Source organism: Lepus europaeus, chromosome 12, assembly GCF_033115175.1.
Source record: "Lepus europaeus isolate LE1 chromosome 12, mLepTim1.pri, whole genome shotgun sequence".
NCBI classification, from domain to species: Eukaryota; Metazoa; Chordata; class Mammalia; order Lagomorpha; family Leporidae; genus Lepus; species Lepus europaeus.
Genome location: NC_084838.1, coordinates 19296925 through 19319127, shown reverse-complemented (window position 1 = coordinate 19319127; position 22203 = coordinate 19296925). Strand labels below are relative to the sequence as shown.

Genomic DNA, 22203 nt, shown 5'->3' with positions numbered 1-22203 from the left:
AAACATCTATCTTTGGAAGTGTTTTTATTCAGGTGACTTCAGCTACTGAGCTTCTCCTCTTGTGAATAGTCTGAGTATTTGATATTATTCCCATCATATATCATTAAAAGGAAGATTTGGGGTGACTTTGTTATATATCCTTTTTCTCAAGGAATTATCTAACTCTACCATGTAATTATGTTATACCATAAGCAACTAGCTGGGATACAGTTAGTATGCATTCTGTAAGCTCTGAAGATGGGAACTATGAGTGGGTTTCAAGAGTTTCATTAAAATGCAATGAAAAGAAAATGAATTTTTTCATTAAATTTTTGTAGTCCCCTCATATATCTGAGACATTCCTTCCTGAATCCCTAATACCTAACACTGTGTGTGTAGTAGATAGTAAATGCATAGTATAGTTGCATAATTTGAATACAGTAAAGCTGAATATACTTATGACTTTGAACTTACACATAAAAGATATTTGTGGAATTAATGAATGAACAAAATGATCTTATTTTCTTGATGACTCTAATTTAATTGGTTCTCCTGTGATCTCTTCTAAGGCAAAATGTATCAAAGAATTCATCATATTCTCAATTCTGCAATTTATTTTTATTCATTCAGGTCTTCAGTGGTTACTGATTACACATCACACATTATGCTAACAGACTTCTCTCCTTGCCACGAGATTCTAGTCAATACCGTATGGCTCTGGAAAGCACAGTGCTGTTTACTGTGAGACAAGCTTTCTCTACTATGAAGGAAATTGCTACTAGCAGGAGTTGGACAGGCACACTGTGAAACCATGGTTTTGATATGAAGGAGGCATCCTGGCTTATTAGTCAGTAATCTTTCTAATTTTCTTGTGGTATTGATTATTTGTTAAATTCAGGTCACTTCCCACCTTTAGAATTTTGGTTTTTCATTATTTTAAGTTCCTGGAGATTTGAGGCCCTCTAGCAGAAAGTACAATAGATGGAGGAGTCGGAGGAAGCATTCTGGCCAACTGCTCATTGTGTGACCTTGGGCAAGTCTCATTCACTCTTCAGTCTTGAGGTTTTCTTGCAAAACAAAAAATTGTATGTGGCCTCAAGCTCTAGGGTCCCTTTGGTTCTAGTGATCTGTGTCTCAGGGCTAATTTGGCAATTTTTCTGTTTTCATTTCATTGGTAATTTTCATTTCACTTTAGATCCAGGTCAAATGACCAATGGTAAGTACAAACCTCCTGAATACTATGTTTCTTTCTTTAGCTATTTGGCTTAAGCCTTGGTGGTACTTCATTGCTACCTCCTTTCTCCCACCCCTTGAACAGAAGTTTCATTACCAACCAAATTAAATCCACAAATCTTAATCCATAAAATATTTCTTAGCAGACACAATAATGAGCTTCACATTTGTGGTTTAGTATACCTAAGAGAAGCTTCGATGAAATATGACTAGATCCATTGATACATTCAGACCACAAACTGACCTGATATGGTCTGGTTTTAATTTTTGAAGTAAAACTTCTGCAGAATACTTGCTTTCTCGTTTCTATTTCTGGATTCAACAGAAAATAAAAAGTGGGTCTGACCAGGTAACAGCAATATAGATTCCTATAAAATTCTGGAAAATTATTTCAAAAATAGGTTTAAATTCATTTCCAATAGAAAAATGACCTCTTCTGTTTCAGCCTTCATCCAGAATTTTAAGAACTATGGTTGACTCTTTCACAAATATTGGAAGGTTTTGAGTTCTTGAGTTAAGGTTAATAAAGATATTTTCAAGGAAGGCCAAACTACAGACTGACTCACACCTCAATCGTAAATAACAGAATTTCTGAAAAGGACTCTATGATATAGTGGCCTTTGTGAAACTATTAACAGCCACTCAATTTCAAAGATTAAGTCTGGAAAGGCTTTGAAAATTCATAAGAAGTCATTACTGTGGGAGAGAGAAGAGTGTAACCTTTAGAGGCAGAAGACCTGAGATATAATGAGCTTACCGACTGGGGAGCCAGGGCCGAAGTCCTGTACTGTTCTGAACTGAGACTTACTCAGCTGTAAGATGGGAATCTGTTCAAGGTTAATGGAGACAGTCAGTGGGATAATAGGGCTGTAAGTGCTAGGCATAATAATACATTCTACCCGAGTGTTAGTGTCTCTTCCTTTTTCCTTATTTTTTCACCTTATCAGTAAGTGAAATGGAATCAACATGTTGAAAAAAGAGAACAGAGGCAAATGTTTACTCTAGTGGTTAAGACACCTGTTAAGATGTCCATGTCCCACAATGGAGGGCTTGCGTTCTGTCTCCAGCTCCAAACTCTAGCTTCCTGCTAATGCAGATTCTATGCAGTGGTGGTAATGGCTCAAGTGGTTATGCTCCTGCCACTCACGAGGGAGGCCTGGATTTGTTCTAGGCTCACTGACTTGGACCTGGTCCAGCTTTGGCCATTGCAGATATTTGTGGGAGTGACTAAGCTAATGGGAGTATTTCTTTCTGTGTCTCTGTCTACCTCTCATTCTGTTCCTCAAATAAATAAATAAATAAAAAACTTAAACAGAGCAATATTGCAGAAGTAGTTTAAGTACTTGTTGTTAAGAGGCTGAATTGTTTTGCAATGACAATTAGGTGTCAACTTCAATATTTTGATATGGTTTTCTGGAATTGCTTTGAGAAAGATTCTGTGGCCATGTTTGGATTCAAGGGGAAAAGATGTTGAGATGGATTTGCAGGACTAGGCAGGTTTGGAAATCTTTTCCAATCCAATGTGCTAATATTCAAAGTAACAATTCTGCTTGACTTTACTGAGTTTTGCATGAGAGGGAGCCAAGTGGAGCCAGTGACAATACAAAAATCTACATGAGTCAAGTTCAATTAAGTTTGATATCTTCTGATAGAAGATGACTCCTTAAATAAAAACATGTCTCTAAGATTAGAAGTAGGAAACTGAACCGTTAGGCAAAACTAAAAGTACTTCAGGAACTAATTTGTATGAGACCAGGCAAGGAAATCATACTTTGTCTACTTTCCCTTTCCCCAAAATGGGACCGTTTAAAAACAACCACCGTTGATTGAATACATTTGTGTCAGGCACTGCTCTGTGTGTTTTATGGGAATTATATCACTGAGTCCTCTCTAAGACCTCTGAAGTAATTACCTTTATCTTCCTCAGTTTACAGATAAGAAAAGGGAGGCTCCCATAATTCAAGGTCAGCCTCTTAAAAGGGTAAGCAGGAGTTTCATGTAGCTGGACTGACTCACTGGTCAGAAACTCCGTTCTCAGCCTTTGGCACTACTGCTGTGGTTTTAATGATATCTAAGGGTGGTTTACGTGACTAAGTTAAAAAGGCTAACTTCAAAAGGATCCAGTGGTCAGGGTCCAGAATAACTTTTCATCATTGCTGATGAAAAGACTTTATGATTAATAGACAAAGAGAAGCTGCACAAGAGCCTGAAAGAGAGAGCTATCTCTTACCCTTGACTTGGGTTGAATTTAGCTGTGTAATTTTAAGTAAAACTTTCTGGAGTATAATCTACATCATACTGATAGGTCTTGATGCAGGGAAAATATTTCCTAATTACACATGTTTGGAAAATGCTATTTTAGACCAAATGTCTTTACTTCAGGACTTTCCAGGGTCTTTTATGTGTTCATGTTTATTGGAAATCTCTCTAAGAATGGGACAGTTTATAGAGTGTTTCCCAAGCTTACTTGATTATTTTGTGTTTGAAGTATGTCCCGGGATTAGGTTTGATGGCACACAGATCAGTGCAAATCTGAGGCCCCTTGCACTCTAGTTTTCTTATGACTCTGTGATGGGGCTGTGATGTGTGTGAAGCTCCAGGATGGAGGACCTGGTGTGAGTGAGGGGATAAACTAACACTTATCCTGTGTTGTTTAATCCTGATGCCAACCTTATGAATTAAAGAACATTGTTTGTCCTTTATCAGTAAGAAAACAAGTGGCTTGAGATGGGTAAGTTGCCTTTTCCATAAGTATCTGAATCAGAATTAAGAACCCAGTTTTACAACTCCAAACTATATATATTCTTTTTTTCGTTTTTGCTACATTGAGTTGTCCTTTGCAGCAAATTTGTTGTCCAATTGAAAGCATTAGTAATTATGTCATAAATATCAGAGTGAAACCCATTATCATTAATGGAAAGAGAATTGTTAAATTCCTAAAAGGGGATGTTTGAGTGTGATGTTGGGGAATTGATGTGTACCTGATTACTTACAGCTTTGAACTTGAGGCAAGGGCACAAAGCCAATTGAACTATAACATCTTGGTCTCAGGCAAATTTTTTTTTTTTTTGTATTTATTTGACAGTTATAGACAGTGAGAGAGAGAGTGAGAGACAGAGAGAAAGGTCTTCCCTCCGTTGGTTCACTCCCCAAGTGGCTGCAACGGCCAGAGCTGCACCGATCTGAAGCCAGGAACCAAGAGCCTCCTCCTGGTCTCCTATGACGGTGCAGGGGCCCAAGCACCTGGGCTATCCTCCACTGCTTCCCGGGGCCACAGCAGAGAGCTGGACTGGAAGAGGAGCAACCGGGACTAGAACCGGCGTCCATATGGGATGCCGGTGCTGCAGGCAAAGGATTAACCAAGTGAGCCACAGCGCCGGCCCCCAGGCAAATATTTTTATTATCATTTTTGACATATATTTGGGTACCATGTGATTTTTTCAATATGTACATATTCTATGCAATATTCAAATCAAGATCAGTATATCTGTGTTCTCAAATATTTATTATTTCTTTATAGTGAAAGCATTCCATATCCTTTCATCTGGTTCTTATTAAATAAACGTTCAGTACTTTATCATTATCTGTAGTCATGCTACTGTGTGATAGAAGATCAGGACTTCTATCTAACAGTAACTTCATAGCTCTTTACCAACTTTTCCTCATCCCATTTGCTCTCTCCTGTTCCCAACATCTAGTCTCTGCAGTTCTACTCTCAACTTCTATGAGATCAACATTTTAGATTCCACACATGTCTGAGAGCAGGCAATATTTGTCTTTTTGTGTCTGGCAAACTTGTAAAGTCCTCAGGGAACAATCTGCTCTCCTTCATCTGGCCCAGGGAGAAGGTTAATCAGTGAGAGGAAGACAAAGTGAGAAGTAGCAGACAGGGGAGATTAAAAAAATCTATCAGTTCTGGAAATTTGGCCTTACACTCTGTACTATCTAAAAACAGTATGGCTTCCAAGAAATCATTCAAAGCACCAGAGCATTTCAAAGGTCTGGAGACTACAACTTTCATTTCTGAAAGCATGGACTTGTATGAACAAGCAAATAACAAAATCAGGAAAAGGGGAAAATCCCTTCTAGACAGGATCACTTAATTCAGCAATGGCAGGAAAGTCAAGAAATTTAGGATGAATCATACAAATGAGTAACTCTTTTATCACTTTCTGAGCTTCCTCCTTGTTTTAGAAGGGAAGTTACTAGATGAATCTTAATTTATGCCTTATAACCCCCATATGTGTAAGTTTAATAATATCTACCTTGCTAGGTTATGGTGATTGGAAATCATGCATAAACATTTAGCATGCTAACTGGCAGGAGTCAATTGTCTTTTCTTTTTCTATTTATTCTTTCTTTATTCTTATTTTAAAGGGAGAGAGAGGAAGAGAAAGGGAGAGAAATCTTTCATCTGCTGGTTCACTACCCAAATAACCCCAACAGCTTGGACTAGGTCAGGCAGAAACTGGGAGGCTAGAACCCCATCTGCATTTCTCAACTGGGTGGAGAGACCAAAGCACCTTAGTCATCACCTGCTGCTCCCCTGTGTGTACATAAACAGTAAGCCAGATTGGAAGTAGAGCAGAGACTCAAAGCCAAGCACTTTGGTATGGGACATGAATGGGTGTCTTGAGCATTGAGCCAAACATCCCAGTACACATTTTCATAAATGACAAGAGAGTAAGAGTGTGAAGCTTTGCAGTCAGATGATCTATCACAGCTACTCAATTCTAGTATTGTAGAGAAAGTAGTTTTAGAGACTACATAACTGTGGCTATTTTCCAGTAAATTTGTATTTACAAAAATAGATTTCTTCCTCTTGCTAGACTGTAGTAGTTACTCCATAAATGGCAGCTTCTATTATAAAACCAAATACAAATTGAACTGGACAGGAAGGAAACCAACATTTTGTGTAGTGCCCCCTATGTACTTGTTTTGAGCCAAAGTTTGTCATGAGATAGTTTGTCATGAGATGGATATCATTAGGTTGACTTGGAAAAACTCAGGGAAGTGCAGTAACTAGTTTAAGAGGCAGAGCCAGCTTCTGGTCCCTGATCTGTGGCTCTCATAAGTTCACTTTCAACTATGTTGAGGTACACTAGGTGATTCCTCAATCAAGTTCCTTCTGTTCACATCAGGTGGAAACTTAAATTCGTACTTCCCCATTGAGAGAGTCCACCCCATGTCTTCACTTTCTATTTCCTGGACTTCCAGCAGCTCTCCAGTGGCTGGCCACATGTAAGCACTAAAATATTTGGCCTTTGTCTTTCTCCCAAAGCCTCTGGCTGGAGCCCAAGTTGTATACACTTCCTCTTTGGAGAACACTTAAGGCAAGGTATACTGTTTGCAAATTCCTATTAGCTTCTGGGCAAATGCTGGCAAATTTCCTTTGGCCTGAGATGTAGTTCCAGAGTCTGCTGAGATCTGGCTATGTTCATTGATTATCTGATCCAAAAAGACTTCTAATTAGGGTGACACCCTGCATGTCTCTACCTCCAGAGCTAGGCTTTCCTGCCCTGGGCATGCCTGTTTTGGCCCAAGTGGTTTTCCTGGTATTTTACTATACATTTAGATGAGTGAGAGAAAATTTACAATCCCTTTAAAATCTTCAAAGCCTTGTGCTTCAGTACAGAATATCCCAGACTGTTCCAAAATGTTTTTAGGGAGCTGTGCTGTGGAAAAGGGTATCTGTGGTCAAATGAGTTTGGAGATCCTGGGTTGACCAGCTTGAACAGATTAATTCCTGCAGAATTTCTCAGATCACACACTCAGCTGCCCCAAACTATCTGTTGGCTTCTAATCACATTCAACATAAAACACAATTGAGTGCCCAGCTTGTCCCTCTATTGCATTCAGATGTCTACTTGAACCTTTAATCGGCGGGTATTATCTGTTTCCTTACCTTCTATTTCTTCTTAGCAAAGATCACCATGTGAAATTGTGCTATATGCTTATTTGATTCTTTTTTATTTTATAACTCCCCCCATGCTATGGTGTGAATGTAAACCCTGCAAAATTTCTATGTTGAAAATAAAATACCAATGTGGTAATATTGGCTGGTGATGCCTTTGGGAAGAAAGCAGGTCATGAAGACAGAGCCCTCATGAATGGAGTAAGTTTCTAAAAGAAGGAGTCCCTTGGGGCCAGCACTGTCGTGTAGTGGGCAAAGCCACTGCCTGCAATGCTGGCATCCCCTATGGGCATCGGTTTGTGTCCGACCATTCCACTTCTGATCCAGCTCCCTACTAATGTGCCTGGGAGAGCAATGGAGAATGGCCCAAGTGTTTGGGCCCCTGCCAGCCACATGGGAGAACTAGAAGAAGCTCCTGGCCCCTGGCTTCAGTCTGGCCCAAGCTGTTGCAGCCATTTGGGAAGTGAAATAGTGGACATAGGATCTTTCCTCTCCCTCCCTCTCTCCTTTTCTTTCTCCCCGTCTCTATCTCTCTTTCCCTCTCTCTCTTTCTCTGTGTGTGTGTGTGTCTGTGTGTGTCTACCTCTGTCGCTAACTCTGCCTTTCAAATAAATAAATCTTAAAAAAGACCCTAGAAAGCTGCCTGTGAAGACACAGCTGGAAGAAACCATCTGTGACAAGGATGTGGGCTTTGTTGTCCCAAGACAACAAATCTGCTGCCATCTTGACACTAGTCTTATCAGCATCCCAAACTGGGAGAAACTTATTTCTGTTGTTTAGAAGCCACTCAGTCTATGGTATTTTGTGATAGCTGCCAGTATGGACTAAGGAACTTCACTGTAATATAAAGTCCATGAAAAGTATCTGTCCTCTATTATTTATTGTATCACCCCAGCTTTTTTTTTTTTTTTTTTTTGACAGGCAGAGTGGATAGTGAGAGAGAAAGACAGAGAGAAAGGTCTTCCTTTTTGCCGCTGGTTCACCCTCCAATGGCCGCTGCGGCCGGCGCATCTCGCTGATCCGAAGCCAGGAGCCAGGTGCTTCTCCTGGTCTCCCATGCGGGTGCAGGGCCCAAGTACTTGGGCCATCCTCCACTGCCTTCCCAGGCCATAGCAGAGAGCTGGCCTGGAAGAGGGGCAACCAGGACAGAATCCGGCGCCCAAACCGGGACTAGAACCCAGTGTGCCGGCGCCGCAAGGTGGAGGATTAGCCTGTTAAGCCACGGCGCCGGCCATCACCCCAGCTTTTATAACTATGCATTGAATGGACATTTGAACTGAATTTCCAAGAATGGGACACAGTGTCAAATGTTCCCCAAACTCATTTCACCATAGAAAAATTTCAGGCATATTTCATGAGAATTCTTTCCAGCAGGACACACTCTGAAAGCTACTTCTCTAGTACAGTCTTATCATCAAGAACCATTTCAATGGCAGGAAACAATAATGGCAATGGTGACAATAAAACATTTGTATTGAGTGCCAGTGTATGTGCTAAGCGGTCCATGTTCACTATGACATATAGTCATCACACTAACCTCCTAACACAGGTACTATTATGTTGCCTGTAGTATGGATGAGGAAAACAAAGCTTGGAGAAAGTGAATTAATTAGGGCAAGATCACTTAGCCTACACATACTTCTTGAACCCATAGATTTCTGATGCAAAGCCATATCCATAACCATTATGCATTCCTTCCCCTAAGCTATGTCCTACTATGTCCTGAGATAGAGAGCTCTTTGTCTCCATTCCTTCATTTAACTCATTCATTTTCCCATTAGTTCCTTAACTTATCTTTGTTAAAACCTCCAGATTTTCAGTTATCTCTTGTGACTCAGTCTCAAATCTCCAGACAGGCCTTCTCTGTCCTTGGTACTAGATTTTCCACATCTCAAGCAATGCCTGCTTTTATCTTGGGGGGGGGGGGGGCACCTCTGAAAGTAAGGGAATTCCTTGAAGTCTACATTCTGAGATGGTTTTCTGTCCCAGGACTGGGCTGGATTCCTCTTGACACATGCTATGACATCACTCTTCACTGTTGCATGCCTAGATAGTGAAGCATGAAAACAACCCCAAGCTCTCGACTTTATAAACACTCCGGGGAGAAAAGAAGGGAATGTCCAAGTCTGGGACAAAACAAGGATTCTATTTAAAAATTTTTCCCCAGAAACCTTTTATTGAAGATATACAAACTTCATGCATTTCTTAAATACAACTTTAGGAACATAGTGATTCTCCCCACTGCACCCACCCTCCCACCCACACTCCCACCCTTCTTCTTCCTCCCTCTCCTATTCCCATTCTCATTTTTTACTGAGATCTATTTTCAATTAACTTTATACACATAAGATTAACTGTGTACTGAGTAAAGATCTTTTTAATTGTTGAGGAATAATTTTATGCCAATGTGCTCAGTTTAAAATAAACCAGATGCAAATTCTCCTTTTAAGAATGGCATTGTTATGGGATTACATCAAGTTAAGATGCTTCTGCATTGCAAAGGAAACATTCAACAAAGTTCAGAGTCAACCAACAGAATGGGAGAAAATATTTGCAAACTATGAAACTGATAAAGGATTAATAACCAGAATCTATAAAGAGCTCAAGAAACTCAACAACAATAAAAACAACAATCCAGTTAAGAAAAGGGCAAAGGACTAGAACAGGCACTTTTCAAAAGAGGAAATTCAAATGGTCAACAGATACATGAAGAAGTGCTCGGAATCAGTAGCAATCAGGGATTTGCAAATCAAAACCACAATGAGGTTTTCACCTCACCCCATTTAGAATCTCATACAGCAATCAAAAAATATTACAAGAATGTAGGGGAAAAGGTACAGTAATCCACTGTTTATGGGAATGTAAGCTAGTACAGCATATGTGGAGGTATGGAGATTCCTCAGAAATCCGAGAATAGATCTGCTATATGACTCAGCAGTCCCATTTCTGGGAATTTACCCAAACAAAATGAAATCAACATATGAAATGAAATCAACATATGAAAGAGTTTTCGGTACCCCCATGTTTATTGCAGCTCAATTCACAATAGCAAGATATGGAATTAACCCATCTGTCTACCAACTTATTAGTGGATAATAAATATCGTTATGTACATATATATATGTGTGTATGTGTGTATGTGTAGATATATAGTATGGAATACTACTCAGCTATAAAAAAGAATGAAATCTTGTCTTTAGCAACAACATGGATGTCACTGGAAACTATTATGCTTAGTGAAATAATGCAGTCCCCCAAAGATAAATACCATATTTTTTTCCTGATCTGTGGTAACTAATAGAGTATAAAAATGTAATGCATATGAACATTTTGAAATTTTGAGATCCACTGATTGTTTACAGCCCTATCTCTACTGTTGATGAACGGTATTATTTTCTGCTTACTCTTTGTTGAATGCTTTACGTAGTGAATATAAAATAAATTGAAAGTAGATTATTGTAAAAATAAAAGAATAAGAAAGGAAGGAGGAACGAGGGTAAAGTGGGAAGCATTGCTATGTTCCTAAGCCTGTATATATGACATACATGACATTTGTTCACATTAAGAACTAAGTAAATTAATTAATTTTAAAAAGAATGGCATTGTTGAAGCAAGCATTTAGCCTAGTGGTTAAGATGCTCACCTCCTACATCAGATTACCTGTGTTTAACTTCCAGATACAGCTCCTGATTTTAAGATTCCTGCCAATGAAGACCCTGGAAGGCAGTAGTGATGGCTCACATAGTGGAGGTTCTGCCACTCACATAGGAGAACTGGATTGTATTCCTGGCATCCAGTTTTGACCCTAGTCCATTGGATAGAAGCTCTGTTTCTCTATTTGTATCTTAAGTAAATTATTTTAAAACTTTTAAAAAGAACTTTATTTTTAGGAGGAGTTTACCTATGAGCAGACAGGAAATTCCAGAAAAATGAGGGAGAAGATAGAGAAAAATATGGTGGAATGGTATGATAGTAAAAAGACATCTGCCTAGAGGAGTTGGTTCCTGACCTAAGTTTTGAAAGACTAGAAGTAGTGAAATGCATAGGAAGGGAATTGTAGGTAAGAAGAAATGGCATTTGCAAGGGCATAAAAAGCATAAAACAGTTGATGTGGAGAGCATGGATTACAGTTGAAGTACAGGGTCTGTTTGAAGAACAGGAGCCTGATCATGGTAAACTTTGAGTGTTAGGCTGGGAAGCTGAATTTTTCCTGTGAGTAGAAGAGAAACATTTGGAAATCTTTAGGCCCAGGAATGTTGACCTCTGCAACCCAAAGTTGAGGGAGGACTGAAGAGAGAAGACGGCTGCAGAGGAGACCGATGTGGAAGCTGTTGGAGTGGCTCATCTGTGCGATGTCAGGGGTTGAACATGCGGGGTGATGATAGAGGGGGAGGGTGATGATGAAGGATGTAGGTGATGATGGAGGGTGAGGAAGAGGTAATCTGATTTACTTTCAAGGCACATGTTGAGACTGTAAAATGTTGTGAAATGGGAGTGGTAAGAGAAATAGAATTAATACCATATTTTAGTCTTCATTATATCTGTGAGAGAAATAGTTTTGAGGGCACCACAACAAATGAGTTTCCAACACCTTGAATATCTTGCTCTTAAATAAAACACATCTGGAATCATTGCTTTGGAAAGCCTTACCCTGGATGATTTTTAAGACAATCATGGAAATTCACTGAACTATGACATCAAATGCAAGACTCTTTGATATTTCTTATAAATGGGTCAAAATTTAAATAATATAGAAACCACCTTAGTGACTGCCATAATTACTGGTTGCTCATCAATAGATGTACAGCTGGGTTAAGCAAATTTGCTATTGATAAGGGGTTGCCAGAAAATATGGGAGACGCAAAGCAGACTCAAAAGTGGCCCCTATTAATACTACCTCCTGGTATTCCCTTGTGTAATCGCCTCCACTTGAGTGTGAGATGGCCCAATACTTTGTTTCTAATCAACAACATATGACAAAGGTGTTAAGTGTCACCTCCATGATTAGGTTATACAAACATAACATCCTTCTTACTTGAAGACTCTCTGCTTCTCTTGTTGGTTTTGATAAAATAAATGACATTGTTTTAGATGCCCATGGGGCAAGGCTTTGAGAGTAGCGGAAGACCAACAGCCAGGAAGGAACGGATGCATTCAGGCCAACAACCTTGAGGAACTGAGTCCAACCAATAGCCCTATTAGTGATTTTGGAAGATAATCATTCCCCAACTGAAACTTCAAATGAGACCCCAACCCTGGCTAGCACTGAGATGGTAGCCTGTTGATATTTCATGAAGCAGAAAATCCAGTTGAATTATTCTTGACCTATAGAAGCTGTGAGATAATAAATGCATTATTTTAAGCCACTAAGTTTTATGATAATTGGGTGTGCAACTATAATTAATGACCACAGAATTATTTGTTATCCATGTCTCAGTCCCTGGGAGCTAAGACAGTTCAGAGAATATGACTCTGTTCATTTTTCTTTTCTAAAAGAATGTATTCTGCTACTTTTTATATTGTCCCGAGCTTCCAAGAGCGAGAGTCAGAAGACCTAGGCTTCAGTCCTGGCTTTGTTGCCAACTGGCGTGAGATCTTAGGAAGATCTTTCCCTTCTCCATGTCTCAGTTTCACCATCTTGAAAAATGAGGGATAATAAACTAGGCCAGCAATTTATGAAAACATTTTTTTTGTCACAGATCTATTTCATTTAATGAAATTTCATGAGGATGCTCAGTGTACAAAACAGATAGAAGTGAAGGGGCTTTTGTTGAAATAATTTTGAGTGGAGCCCCCTGTTTAGCTTCCCCAGCTCTCCATGGCAGCCTTCAATCTACCTCTGAGGAGCCTTTTCAAACCCAGTCTGTCAGCTGTGGGTTAGAGGCTGCTAGTTTCAACATTCTATGGGCTCCAGGGAGTTTTTTTTTTTTTTAACCAAACTACTAGTAAGTTGGAGTCCCTTTTCTGTACCATCTCTGCGTGGACCCCTGCATGACAATCCCATGCCCCAGGGCATCTCACATATCAGCCTGCTCCCTTTGGGGACTGTGTTAACAGTACATCTGCCTGTGCTGGTCCAGTTTTGGCTTCCTGAGCTTCCTATCAGACAGACCCTCTCTGTAATAGCAAAGTACTGTGGGTATTTGCTACCACCAGATGACCTTACCTCCCTAGGTGGGTGAAAACCATGACTTTCTTCTCTGCATACATTCTTGTCTTTTCAAGACAAGTGCCTGTATAATGGATGTCATGCTGCTAAGGGTCCCTAGCTGTCTGGAGTTCAGGGGAGCTCTGGGCTCTTTCATTGTGACTGTGGTGTTATTTCTGCAGGTGAAGTTATATCCGTTCACATTTCACTGCATGCCTACCAGAATTCCCCTGTTGGCACACTGACTATGCCAATGTCAGATATTCCCTATTCTATGTCTGTGTTTTTAGAGTTTTGAACAAAATTATTTAATACTTTTTCATTCAAACATTCAGATATTTGGTTTTTTTTTTAAAGATTTATTTATTTTACTTGAAAGTCAAAGTTACACAGAGAGGAGAGGCAGAGAGAGAGAGAGAGAGAGAGAGAGAGAGAGAGAGAGGTCTTCCCTCTGATGGTTCACTCCCTAATTGGCCCCAACAGCCAGAACTGCGCTGATCTGAAGCTAGGAGCCAGGAGCTTCCTCTGGGTGTCCTGTGTGGGTGCAGGGGCCCAAGGAATTGAGCAGTCTTTTACTACTATCCCAGGCCATAGCAAAGAGCTGGATGGGAAGTGGAGCAGCCGGGACTTGAACTGGCGCCTGTATTTGATGCCGGCACTTCAGCCCAGGGTGTTAACCTGCTGTGCCACAGCACCAGCCCTAGTCTTTATTATTTTATTTAACCTATCAGATTTGGTTTTACCTCGGTACCCCCCACTGGGTGATGAACGTTGATCTTTCTTGCAAAGCATCCCTTTGCCTCCTTTCTACCAATGGTTATTCATTCATTGAGCATTGCTTCTACTTAACTATAATATATGTGTTCCTCCCAGGAGTGAGGAAACTTTCTTCTGCCAAATGCCACTGAGAAATTTATAACATCATTGGCAGGTCATACAAAATTATCAACTTAACAATCAGCCTGCTTTAGATGTATTGAATTTAGAGTCCCACCTGTGGTAGCCTCGGTAGGGCTAGACTAGATGATTTTCATGGCCTTACATGACCTGTGGGCTGGATGTTCCCGACATTTGCACGAACAGCCTACTAACTCAAATATTTTCCCATCTGGAAAAAGGAAATAATCCCTGAGTACTGTGTGGTGAAATGAGAAGGGCACAGTTTTGTGGAATTAGGCCTGAGGGAGAACCCCCAGGCCACCCCGTGCTACTTTGTGAAAGTGACAGCCATCTGTAAAATAATGTATACCTGATGGGAGAACCTGAGGTTGATGCATAGAAGAGTTATTTTTATAAATTTAGAAATTTCTTAGCATCCTACTTTGTTAAAAACATATTTTGCATGTGATGATGCTTCATAAGCTACAGGTAAGAGCAAAAATTAGGTGCAAAAAGTGTTTTCAGCAGCAAAGCAATATTGCCTTATTGTTCCATTTCCTGGAGGATAGCAGAGAGTTTCTTCTCAGTAAGTTATCACAGGCCTGATTCCCGCCCATAGGGGATGGATTTGTGGACAACACACTCCAGCAGACACAGTTCCTGCTTCCTTGATGTTCTTGAACTCAATAGCCTCTAGTCCCGTGGGCTAGGGGAGGTGACTATGGGGCAGTTATGATAGGGAGAGGTCAGCAGGAGGAGGACAGAGCCCTGTGGCAGGGGGAATCCAGGCAGGGCAAGCAGGGCTTCATGCCGACAGCACTTGCTTACATGACTCTCTGCTTCAGTGTTGATCCAGCTTTGTGTCCATGCAGCTTACAGTCTGGAGAAAACATTACACCAGGAATCATACACGAATTGCTAACTACACTTTCAGCAGGAGGCGGAACCTGGAAGAGCAAGTTGAAGATAGAAAGATGGCTGCCCCATGGCAAAGAACATCAGGGTCTGAAAGACAAGCTTTTGGCTCTTTCTCAGCTTTGACATGTCTGGCCCTCTTTCTGTTGGAAGATGAATAGAGTAACAGTGCTGAACATGAATGTTTATACCCTATGACACCCACTTTCTCAGAACTTGGAGCTGAGTTTGAGTTCTGGCTCCAGCAATCACTTCTGTGTGGTGCTGGGTAAACTGCTTAAGTGTTTCCTACCATAGATTTTCTGATATTTGGATGGGGCTGGGCAGTGATGCTTACTGGAATCAATGGGTGATAATTAAATGTCATAATGCCTGTACAGTCCTCAGTAAATATCAGCTACTACAATTAGGCTCTAGGTCCCACCTAGAAGAACATTTTGGACATGTTCAAAGCTTATGTAGAAGGTAACAGAAACCAACTCACCTACATTAGGGTAAGAGGTGATCAGCCGTTCATTCTGAAGCCAAGCTGCTTACTTTCAGAGCTTATAAAAATGTTTCAGGTTCTTGCCATAGGATATTTGGAGAGGGTTAAAGAATAAAACAAAGCTATCTGAGTTACCATGGATGCATAATTAAAGATTGGTGAGCTTAAGGAAATTTTGAAATTCTGAGACAATTTTGTCATAAAATGCTTTTTTTCCCCCCACTTACTCAGAGAAGGGACTTTCTATTCACCCTCTGCTTTCGCCGTTGGCATTTTGCCTTTATTTGATGATGGAGGGAAATAGACAGCGATAATACTGTTGAGTTCCAGGTTGTTGCTAAAGAGGAGAAGCTGGAAATACAACACAAGGGGGAAGGAAGCATAAAAGGGTTTCTAGGCTTAAGGACACAGCTGAGGGTTAGAATCAGATAGGTATACAGGATTTTCTCTTTTGCAGAGAAGTCCTAGAATGTGCATGGTCCCTCGTGGTAGGTCAGGCCACTGCTTGTCTTTTGTGTTGGACAGAGTTGTTGTCTAGAGTCTGCAGGAGCTTATGTTCCACCACACCTTGAAGGGGTTTTCCTACTTCGAAAGGAGCCTTCATCTAATGTTTTCTACGTGTTGAAGGTGTTCAGTGGGCCCAGAATTTGTGGATTCAAGGGGATTCCCTGCAATCTCAGAGTGAGAGGTGTCTGGATCATAATCTTCCTTTATGATATTGTTGTCTGAATTCGAAGCCTATAACCCTTTCTCAGTTGTCCTGGGATTCACTTGGCTGGGGCTGGGGCTGGGGCATACTGATTTCACTTTATATCCAAATCAACCCTTTATAAACCAGATGTTCAGCTCACCTGGCTCTCAGACAGGATTCAAGTACTGCTCTGCTTTCCCGATCCAATCTCCCACCCGTATAGTATGCAGAAGTGTGTGCCTCATTTTCTGGGATGAAAATCAGCGGTAATGACCTAAGTGCTACCCCTGGTTTCATTCTTTGCTCTCCCGGGCTGAAATTTGAACTTTTCTGTTTCCAGGCAGAGAGCGACACCACCATGGGCTGACCTTTTCTGAGTACCATGAAAATTGATACACACAGGGCTCTTCTGGAAACCAGTGGACCCCAGTGCCAAGGGGGGCTGCTCCACTGTGCTGGCCATCCACTGAAAGACACCACGTGAGGTTCTCCACTCAGTCAGCCCAGGCTGACATCAGGAAGCAATGCGGCATAGGAGAAAGAGCAAGAGGGTTTTAGTTAGAAAGCTTGGGTTCAAAGCCAACGCTGCCCTACATATGGAACGACCTCAGTGAGTCACTTAACTTTCTTGGGTCTCAACTTCTCTATCCATGAAATAGAGCCAATAATTCATAACTTCCAGGCTTATAGAGAGAATTGTATGAGAAGCCACAGATAAACCTTCTATCATGTATGTCATACATAGTCAGCCTTTAATTTTAACTATTTTATGTTCCTGTGTGGGTGTGTTTTCATCACAAGAGGATTCTGTATTTAGCGCCAACCAAATGTTTGTAACCTACTTTCTGCTTTTCAAATTGAAGTGGCTTCAGTGTGGAGGATCTTGTGTTTTAGCCAGTTGGGTGTTTTTTTCCCATAAGAAAGCATGGCTTGTGTCTAGAGAAATCAAGGAGAGAAGAGAAGAGGTGAGCTTAGCTAATAGTAAGTATTAGAAGGGGCAGGATTAAGGGGGGTATGTTTTTCATTCTGTCAGCTTGAATTCCCTTTCCAAATTCCATTCTGGTTATATGATCAGGCTACTGCTGTATTTATGGGTGGCCACGGTCTGCCTGGAGGGGCATATTTAGTCAGAAAGGAAGTTTGTTTTCCTTCTACAGGCAGTGCAAGAAACAGAAGCATTCGAAAGGAACACAGTAGAATGTGCCTCTGAGTTGATCATCGTGGGGACCTGGATCTGAAACCTGGCTCCATCACTCTAGGTGTGAGGACTCTGGAAAATTTGCTCCCTTTCTCTGCTCTCCAAGCCATCTCCTTTTCCAGTAGGCACAGAGATACACTGTGGATGTTTAGGGAGAGGGTGCCCATGGAAGGCCTAGCCATTACAGAGTAGGCTCAGCATACATTTTGGTTAATGTTACTGTTAAAATTCATTAGAACAATCAGGCTCTGTTAAGCTCTTTTATACTACTTACAAACATTTCTAACTGTTGCAGAATTTGGGAAATGGCTCTCAGTCCCTTTAGAGATGCTGACAAAGAGAAACAAAAAACCTTGCTAAGTGCAGAATTGCAACTGAAGTGCATGTCCCCTCACTTCATGGTTTGTAACTGCAATGTGTTATTACACAGGCTGAGCATGATACTGTGAGGTTTGGACTCTCTGATTCCATTTTAATAAAAGCAGCCCCACCTCTACCTGTCATAGACTAGGGTTTTGCACTACATTATTGGAATGAATATTTCCGTTATTAAACTTGAGTTTGAAAATCATTGTTTTAGAACATTAACCTTGGACAGATCCTTATAAATTCATCAGCAGAAAAGCCAAGAGAAACCTTCTTCTATTGACCCCTTATAGTGTGCCAAGTATAGTGTCAAAAGTGTGCCACTTAGGATCTCATTTAAACACTCCAAGAGCCCTGAGTGGTACAGTGTCATCCTCTTTACATGGATTACAGAGCCAAGGGTTGTGGATCCAGTACCTTCTTGGGAAGGGGGGTGAGGGATTAGTGGCACATGAGGTAGTGAAGCTGAGTTTTCAACACAAAGTACAGAGGGAAAATAGTTAATGACCACGGAGCCGGAGGGCATCCTTTTCAATCCTACCCAATCACACAGTTTGAGTAAACCAGAGCATTTTCTTATTCTGGACCCATTCCTTCCCCCGGACACCTTCAGGTCACCTTCCTGAAGTGCACAGAATCGGAGCGCACTGACTTACATCCCCTGCAAATGGCTCAGATGCTCATGATGCCAGAAAACTTCCCACTGGTTTATTTAGGGAAGTAAGCCTTCCATTAGTCCTGCATGGGGCTTCCCATATCCCAGGACAAGACTGGGAAACTGGCTGGGGTGAATGAGAGTTTTCATTTCTAAAGCGCATATGGGAAAGTGCCATATAAAAAGGGAAAACGGGCTTAGAAAAACATGGAAAAGAGGCACTCATTCTTGTTCCAGTCCTGCATTTCTTGAGAGCCCTCAGCAGCACTGCACCTTATAGCCTGCAGCTCTGGGATCTCCAAGTGCCTAAATGCAAAACCTTCTGGCACTCTGGATTCAAAACTCAACAGTTCTGTGCAGCCCGGGCTGCCACCTCCCCTCCCAACCTGTGCCAACACAACCTCCTGCTTGTAAATGCAGCCAAGTCTCCAAGTTGCCTGGCTAGTGAGCCACACTGACAGGGCGCCATAAAAAGGTGGGGGCTAGGGGAGTGAGAAATGCACAAGAAGCAATTCAGGATTGGCTAAGTGCCTCTTTTAACTTCCAGAGTAAGGGCAGATTTTGGCAATGGCCGTGATTATCCAAACTTCCCCTTATTAAGTACTCACTGACAATCTCTTTGTACTTCATTTTCTCTTTATTATGACAACAGACTAATTGTCCCCATTTTAGAGAAGTGCAAACTGAGGCTCAGCCAGTTTACATGTTTCTCAGGGTTCTATTCCTGGTGCTGGTGGGGATACCAGTTACCTCTGGCTTCAAGGCTTGAGTTCCTAATCCCCTTCCAGCACCCATTGATGAGAGGAATCCCTGTGTTCCTTCCAAAATCCACCAAGGCAAAGAAGCTTCTCATATGGAGTAGGGTGGGAGGTGAGGAGGGAGAGGTGAGATTAAGGTATAACACTGGCTCAGAGCACCCCAAACTTGCATCTGTAGCCTGCTGGAGGATCGGAAATTGGGAGGTGTCCACAAGAAGCTCCCTGCCTTTAGGAACTGCAGTTCAGCTGGCAGCCTGGAGTTACTCATCTGGCCCCGGGAGTCACCTCACCTCTCCGGTCCCAAACTCTCATCTCTGTTGGTGACCCACAACAGGGTGGATATTGTGAGCATCCAGAGAACAGGTACCAAACTCCTTGTAAACTATGCAAGCTGTTTAGATCTAAAATGTGTTGTCTTCCCCCTGCTCTTCTAACAGTCGTTCTCTAATGCACCCCGGAGAAAGGCACATTAGGAGCAAACGCTACTTCCCTGACCCTCCAAGAAAAATATCCACAGGTGAATCAGCTTGGCAGGAAGTTAGAGAAATCCCTACTTCTCTACAGAACGACAGAGATCAAAACTTGACAAAAAGTTCCTCTCTGGTGTGACTTGTCACTGGGTGAAAACCAACAGAGAAAATCCAAGACTGGACAGGGCAACATCAAGGTGTAGCACGATCATTAGCAACCCATAGCCCCTTTGGGCAGCAGAGAAAATAAAGCAAAGGTTTTATAATGAGACCCACAACCCATAAATGTGTCTGGAGTACAGTCTACCATTCCCCTCTTCTGTGATGAGGGAGAAGCTGACTTACCTTTCCGGAGTAGGAGAGACCTAGATCCTGGCATGCCGCAGTTCCAAGGAATAAGTACCTGGCTGTGAGCAGCGTCAGGGTTCCCTCCTGTGCAGTCCCCCAGCGGCCCCCCAGTCACGCTGTCTTTGTGCCGACCAGAGACCCCAGTCACGCTGTCTTTGTGCCGACCAGAGACGTACCCGCGTGTCTGCCCGGGAGAGGCTGGCGTGTGGCGCTAGGCAGGTTGTGGCCACAGCAGCCAGCTTTGGCTGGCTTATATAGCCCGCTCCTTCCTCTGTAATGGGACGCCTCGCCTCCAGACATCCTTTCCCACTTTTTCAGTTGGTGAGTTAAAGGAACAGCCCTCCCAGCGGAACAGGGTTAGCTCATGAAAGACACACTCCCTCCAGGCTTTCAGCCAGGGAAAGAACCTATTTGCATACAATTTATGGCGAAAGGAGGAATTCCAGTTTCCCCCGCCCCCGACATCGGGTAGCTGTTAGTGATGTGTGATTTTTGCTTTGCTCCCCAAACGGGGTTTTCTAATTGTGAAACAGAAGTCTGGGGAGCGAGCCGGAGGGAGCAGGATTAGCAGCCCTGGCTGCTCGGAGACTCCCGGCAAGTTTCAAACACCACTGGGCTCGCCTGGGCTCTGGGCAGCAGCTGCTCTGTGGCACCTCAGAGACATCAGAGTTCCTGGAAAGAGCAGATAAAGCCCTTCCAAAGCCCAGGTCGTTTCAGGTTTCTCTGGGCCAGCGGACAAATAACCCAGCATTAGTTCTCAGCAGGTGGGGACCGCGGGGTGCCCAGATCAGTCCTGCTAGTCTCAAGTGGAAGCCAGCCTTGTCCAGCTGCCTGGAGGAGTCTTTGTTCGCACCCCAGAGTCCTACTGGGGAGTAGCTTCTTGACATTGTTCCAGCCTGGTGCTTGGCACAAGGACTTCTCAGCAGGATCTCCTAGGGAAGGATCTCCCAGGTGAATAGTGTCCACTACAGTCTTTTTTTTTTTTTTTTTTTTAAAGAGAAAGCAATCATTACAGGAAAAGGTACCAACTTAATTTTTGAACCACAAGCTGAGCCGTTGCTTCCCAGCCACTGTGGATTGTTTCCCAGCTCTGAGTCATGCATTCAGTTCCTTTGGTGGTTAGCATGCATTGAACACCCGTAGAGCATACAGGGCATTAGAGGGAGTGGGGAAGGAGCGCAACACCCACAATGGAGGGACTTCTAAGCTGATTGTGGCACAAAGGAGTTGGTGATGGCAAAGGGAAAGGGAGCACCTTGTCGCCCATAGCTCCCAATGAGCCCTCCTTTATCAGGACTGTATTAGGTGCTGTGCAGGAGACTCTTGAACACGATTCATTGTATCTTTGCAACCACCAGGTATGGAGTATGTAAGTGTCCCCTTTTTACAGATGCTAAAACTGAGGTTTAAAGATTTATTTATTTATTTGAAAGGCAGAGTTACAGAGAGGCAGAGGCAGGGAGAGAGGTCTTGCATCCACTGGGTCACTTCCCAGATGGCAGCAACGGCCAGAGCTGTGCCTATCCAAAGCAAGGAGCCAGGAGCTTCTTCTGGGTCTCCCATGTGGGTGCAGGGGCCCAAGTACTGGGGCCATTTTCCACTGCTTTCCCAGGTTATAGCAGAGAGCTGAATCAGAAGTGGAGCAGCCTGGACTAGACTTGTGCCCATATGGGATGCTAGCACTGCAGGCAGCTGCTTTACCATTTATGCCACAGCGCCGGCCCCAAAAACTGAAGTTTAGAGAAATAATTTGACTTGACTATGACTTCACTGGGGAGCATTCAGCTTTCCACCTCATGCTCTGTAGTTGCTTCCATTGCGTACAATTATCTAGGAAGATTGTGATATTTGAAGGCTCTTTTACATCCTGTTAGAATGTTACAGCATTTGTACAAAAATCACTGCCATACATGAATATGGAAAATATCAATTTTTGTTCGGCCAAGCTTAAATTAGGAGAGATCTTTAATATTTTCAATTAGCTGCTAAGGAAAGAGATTTCAATTATGCACTGATTTTCAATACTAAACGGTAACATCCCTGCAGTTATTATTGCTGTGGTCTCAGTTTCCCCATCGGAAAACAGCACGATAGGATTACGTCATCTTGATGGTGTCTGCTCCGGCATTCTAGGGTTCTTTGTTAATGTGACCTCCCAGACA

At 42.2% G+C, this 22203-nt stretch overlaps 1 protein-coding gene across 3 annotated transcripts in view; it reads right to left on the bottom strand.

Annotated features, from left to right (window-relative positions):
• TNC (tenascin C) overlaps window positions 1–20364 on the bottom strand; it is a 94569-nt gene extending 74205 nt beyond the window's left edge. The window contains exon 1 of one of the 3 annotated variants that reach the window (XM_062207693.1): window positions 20039–20364. The gene's annotated coding sequence lies outside the window, so the exon portion shown is untranslated. The remainder of the gene's footprint in view (window positions 1–20038) is intronic. The other 2 variants (XM_062207695.1, XM_062207696.1) reach the window with 2 other exon arrangements.
• Between the last annotated feature and the right edge of the window lie 1839 nt (window positions 20365–22203).